The 6,000-nt window shown below is 35.5% G+C and overlaps 1 protein-coding gene across 2 annotated transcripts in view; it reads left to right on the top strand.

The window, feature by feature from the left end:
- Window positions 1-4,692: 4,692 nt before the first annotated feature.
- Window positions 4,693-6,000, top strand: part of LOC135207265 (isatin hydrolase-like) — a 40,609-nt gene continuing 39,301 nt past the window's right edge. Inside the window, exon 1 of one of the 2 annotated variants that reach the window (XM_064238918.1) lies at window positions 4,693-4,848. The gene's annotated coding sequence lies outside the window, so the exon portion shown is untranslated. Of the gene's footprint in view, window positions 4,954-6,000 lie in introns of both variants that reach the window. The other variant, XM_064238919.1, reaches the window with a different exon arrangement.

The raw sequence follows: 6,000 nt of genomic DNA, 5'->3' as shown, positions 1-6,000 counted from the left end.
ATCTACGACGTCTGAGTCCCAGGCACCCTTTGAGATGTTCATTACCTGTCTATCATCTGACTTTTGCATCGACAGTTGCTGCTATAAATTATATGTGAGGAATTTTAGTTTATTCTATGGCTATGGTTATTTATATGGTTGAAAATAGCCGAGTTCTGTTGTCCATAATTAACTGACTGTTTATGTTGTATTAATCTCTGGGGGTGTGATTTTCCTGTAAATCGGATGTAAGGTTGGTCACAGTTCAGGCATGGGATTTCGTATACTCCTGAGTCTGTGTTTTGTCTTTTATTGTACGTTAATCAGGGATTTGGCTAAGGTATTTGGGTAGGTAAAAGCAAAAGGGTTAGATTTTCCAAGAGTCTGGGTCATCGTCTTAATCCTGTCCAGGTGTGGAATTTTTATTTCATTGTTGGGTGTCTCTCTGGTTTTGTCTTGAGGGGGTCGGTAGAAAATTACGTTTGCTTTATGAATCGCTTTTTTAATTATATGGTCAGGATACCTTAGAGACGAAATTAGTTCAAATTCCTTTTCCAGGAAATCTGGGGAATAAATTCGTAAGGCTCTTAAGAATAGGTTGCTGGTTGCGCCTATGTTGATAGGAATGTCATGATTACTAAAGTAGTGAATGTAAGAAAGTGAGAACAGTGGTTTTCTGTATATGGTAAATTTATATTCTGCCATGTCTCTAATTAATAAAACATCAAAAAGGAATTTTGTTGTCTGTTTCCCATTCAACTTTAAATTTGAGGTTGGGCGCTAATGTGTTTAATTTTGTAAGAAATTCATTGAAATTGCCTCATATATTATCCCAAAATGTTAGAATATCACCTACATATCTCATCCACAACATGTTTTTGGTTTTTATTGCATTTATTACTATATTTTCAAAGTGTTCCATGTAGTGTGTATAGTTTGGCTAAAACAGGACTTAAAGGACTACCCATACTACACCCGAATATTTGCTTATAAAATGACTCCCCGAATGAAAATACGTTATTGGATACACAAAATTCAACTAACTTTATTATTTTGTCAAGCGCCAATGGGAATTGATCTGAATAGGGGGCTAATTTTCTCTCAAAAACTATAGAACGTCCTGTACTGGTACTTTTGTGAATAGGGAATCTACACCAAGGCTTAAAAGTTTTATGTTGTGAAGTTGTATGTGTTTCTTTGAATTTGTGACAATTATCTTCCGAATGTTTGATGTGGCTGGGAGAAAAAGTGTCTGAGAAAGGAGAAAGGAGGCTAACCATTTAGAAATTTTATAATTGAAAGCTCCGGCACATGAGATAATGGGTCTAAACGGAAAATTTTCTTTATGAGTTTTGGGAAGGCCTTAAAAGTAAGGTAGTTTTTGGGTAATGACTTTGAATTCCTCCACTAGTTCATTTTTGTCTTGGAGAAATTCAGTCACTTCCTATATTCTTATATTCATCAATGAATGCAGGAATTAGTAGATATGATCCAAATGCAATAAGTCGTGCAATAACACCAGGCATAACGCGTTAAAACTTCTTGTAATGAGTCACTCACCAATCTGACTTAAATTGTACCAATAAATTTGGGGCGTCGATCTTTGCTCAGCGTTTTGAAAACGTTTTTAACTTAAGTTGAACCAGTAGTACCATTGGTCATTTTTTGGTAAGCAGCGGATAGCTATAATGGATGTGTTATACGCAGATGATGCAAAACGGCATTTTTTTTTTTTTAGTAAGCAGCGGATATAATGGATGTGTTATGCATACCATGATGTAAAACAAGTTTGTAATAATTAGCCCTAAAAACATTATATTTTCTATGACACGCGAGTCTTACGTTTTCTATAATTTGACTTAATGAGACTCAAGTCAGGCAATTTTTGGGAGGAATTTCCTCTGCACCGGCTCCTCCTGAATTCATTGGTCTTCGTTTCCGAACTATTTCGGTTTCTTTTTATCTTCTTTTCCATATTCAGTGCAACATATCTTTCTTCCCTTCTATTCTTTTTTTTTCTGTACACAGGATGTTCCCTATTACATTTTCGAAATTACTTAGTATGACAGTTACCTTGCTTATATCCTAACTTAATTTAATACCTGTTATTCCAGTATGAAGTGATTTAGCTTTTCATTCTCTGCCTCACACGATTGTATGCAGTATTTCTTTCGTCATGCTTCCCCTTGTTGTTCAGGGGAAAGCATTTTCCTCTGGTTGGTGAATGGCAATTGATGATAGCCTGCGATCATAAATTCTATCCTCTCTAAATTCTGATTTCCGATCCCGCTTGACTTCTGCGCTAGCGACTTTTTGCTGTAATCGAGCAGTCTGATTTTGACATTTCCGCTTTTTTATCATAACTCTTTTGTGTCGCGTATATAATGATCCCTAGATATTTCATATTTTCTGATTTCTCTATGGAATCTTCCTCCTCATTTTCTATTTCCCTGCTTTTACTATAATAATGCTTTTATATTAATCTATATTCAAACTTTGTAGCCTGCACAACTCCGCTATCATCCTCATTTTTAAAATATCCTTCGATATTACCAGTGGAATATGACACTGTTTCCAAATTTCCATCCTTAAACCCATCTCTTTTTTCCTGATTTCTTGTAACATTTTGTATGTTACCCTCTCGAGTAATGCTGGGGCCCCGCTGTCACTTCGAATTATTCCAGCGCTTCACTCCCATGGTCTGTTCTTGTATTTCAGCTATGCCATAGCCCCGATCTCATCCGGATGAATTCTTAATCTTTCATTATTCATAGTAGCTGCTCTCTTTTAATCAGGTCGCAAGTTTTTCTGAGATTTATCGATATTATTGACAGTCTTGCTTCCTTCTGCAGTATGTTCTACCGACTGCTGCAGGGTAATCATTTTCTTCTCCATCTTCCTCCTTTTGAGAGCTCTGCTTAGCTTTGTAAACCTCGTCGTGTACTCTACGACGGTCTATTTCTTCTTTCATTAATTCCTTGAGTATTTCGACAGAAACATTTATTAAAGACACTTATCTCAATTCTTTTCCCTTAGGCCTTTTTTTTCTTTATTAATTTCTTTAACGTTTCGTTTTTGACTGGTTCCATTTCCTATCCTTTTTTTTTTTTTTTCATTTTATTTTTCTCTACCTTGTAAGGTTTTTCATACCTTAAGGTCTTATATAACTCTGGGTTATGGTAGTTGGTTCATCTGCTTATCCTCCAGATTTTCTAAGCATATCTTCATTTAGTTTGGGTTTCCCCTCCGGTCTTATTTTGTTCTGGCGGTGTGTTGGGGATACTGCGGCAGTGTGCTCTCTTAGTTTTCAAGAAAAAGTACATACTATTAATGTCCTTTTTCTAGCAATGACATTGCAACGCTCTCATCTTTCTGTCCTCCCTCCTCATACTTGCTGAATTCTATTTTTGTGCATTTCCACTCACCTAAGACCCTTTTCAGTTGATTACGTGATCTCGCCTGGATCTAGTTCTGTTCCCATCATATCATAAATCTGAAAATGCTTCTTTCTTCCCTCTTAATACTTCCGTGTCATCCCTTACCTTCCTTCCTCCTGTTATTACTTCTCCTCCTAGTATATCTCCGTATTTAGTCCTTTCCTCTGTGAAGATTAAGAGCCGATATTCCTTCTGTTTCAGATATCGCGTATAATGTGCACCCATTTTCACTTCTCCTTCTCATAACTTTCTAATTTTTGCTCGAACTTTTCCTCTTTTTCTATATAGCGATTTATTTTCTCGTTCATCGACGATTGTTCTACTGCTTCTATTTCTTGTACCCCAACTTGACTTAAGCCTTTTCCTGGCAAATTTCACCTGCTGTCCTTTGTAAATTTCATCAAACTTCTCTACATAAATTATATCTTCATTCATTTTAATTTCCAGTACCAGTGGAGCTTGTAAGACATACTGCATCTACTTGGTAACATTTCCTTTCCTACAATTTTACCTGTCGAAATGTTACCTTCTGTACAACTTAATTCGACCCCTATTAAGTCAAACACCTTTTTGGGGCCCCCTTTACGTAACGAAGTGTGGTTGGGTCTTTTTATCTTCAACTATCATTTTCTTACGTGTATTGAATATTTGGTTATTTACTGTCACTGGGTCTTTGCACTCTTCTGGTTTCCCTCTTCCTTGATCCATGCCTATTGATGATTCTCCATAGCCTTCTCCCATTTGCATTTGCCTCCTCATTTCATAATCGATTCAAATTGATTCCATGGAAAGGGTAGACTAAGTACCTTAGATTTATGAGATGGGCGACCGCCACCTCGAAAGCGCGCTTGTGTGTGTGTGTGTGTGTGTGTTTGAAGGCACACTGTGTCCTATGGTGCTCATGGGAATATAATTTCCAAAAATGAAAACCTCACTTATAGATCTAAACGGACAGGAGTCTTTTTCAAGAGGTTTTACCCTTTGTCACAATACTTAGGAAATATATACATTAACAAATGTCTATTGTGACACTCGATTGATGAGAAATAGAAAGTAGCAAAACTGTATCCGAAACTTCCCTAAATCTTGCAATAAGAGGGAGACTGCATGAGTAGCAATACCAATGGTCTCGATAAAAGTTAACTTCTGAAAAACTTAAGTAAACAAATCGTGACAATTTATCGCTCTTTATTTAGAGAGGCGCGATCACAAGATTTAGTAAGAGAAGCACCACCATACCTTAGCCCAGTGTTGTTATCTATAATTTACATTTGGAGCCTCAGCCAATGAGCCGGACACTTTGGCAGGGAGGGTGTGGTGGAGATAGTTGGAGGGGACCCGTCCTTTCTGTGGCCACTGCCAGACCCAAATTGAGTCTCCCAGTTTGGGCTAGAGTGTGGTAGAGATTGCCGCTCTGGTGCTGTTCCTTGCGGTACGTTTCTGCTCCAAATACCGATTGAGTCAGTTGCTATCTTTTTAAATTTTTTGGTTTTTATGTTCAATTACACGTTAACACTTCAAGCTTGCAACTTTTTCTGTAAGTACCATGTTCATAGATAAGGGTTGTCAAATGTATAACGATATATCAAATAACTCCAGTATGAACGTGTATATATATATATATATATATATTATATATATAGATATATAATATATATATATATATATATATATATATATTATTATATATATTATATCTTAAGTATTTGTAGTCTTTGATAAAAAGCAAAATAATTAGCAACCCAACATTCTACTCAGGACATGACCGTTAGGCCTATTAAGTGAAAGGGAGGCGTTGCTGAAGTAAATTATTTCTTGTTCTTTTCTCAGTCAATCAGGTGTTTTTTTTTAACGCTTCGGTAAATCAGTGAGATATAATATCAATCTTAAGATCTGTATCATTTAAAAATTCTGCCGAACGTGATAACTGATACATACAGCATTCGGTGGAGTAATGAATAATGCTATGATTCTAACTCAAGTTCATTGTTACTTGACTACTTACTCACTTCAGTGAAATATATTTTATCATACTTTACTAGACACTTAGATATTTAGGACTATTTAAAATCAGAACAACGAAAATCCACAAGTATACATAACGGCTGCGTACCAGCAAAATGAAGTGTCACATGAATTTCATAGTGTCTGGGATCGGGTAAATGCTATTATGCGTCGTAACAAAATAACTAAGATAATGTTATTGAATCTGCTCTTATAGAATATTATAGTGACTTAAGTACGTAACAACGTAAGTCAAGGGACATATATTATTACACCATAAAGTCATTGCTGACAGATATTTAAACTGGATTTTATGTTCACTTGTGTAGAATCCATTATCTTTGATATTCTTTTTGATTTGTTATTTTGACTTTTACATTCTTGGTTATAATATTTCTATATATATACATATATATATATATATATATATATATATATATATATATATATATATTTATTTTCATATCACGTTACAGTTTGCCTCTCTATATTTACTTTGCAGTCTACATTTACTAATTCCACTAATGAACCTGGAAACACGAAAGCGCTTGATACCATCATCATTTACCCAGTTCCTATT

This window comes from Macrobrachium nipponense, chromosome 32 (genome assembly GCF_015104395.2).
Source record: "Macrobrachium nipponense isolate FS-2020 chromosome 32, ASM1510439v2, whole genome shotgun sequence".
In the NCBI taxonomy this organism is placed as follows: Eukaryota; Metazoa; Arthropoda; class Malacostraca; order Decapoda; family Palaemonidae; genus Macrobrachium; species Macrobrachium nipponense.
Note: the sequence above shows the minus strand (reverse complement) of the source record. Positions and strands in the feature narration are given on the sequence as shown.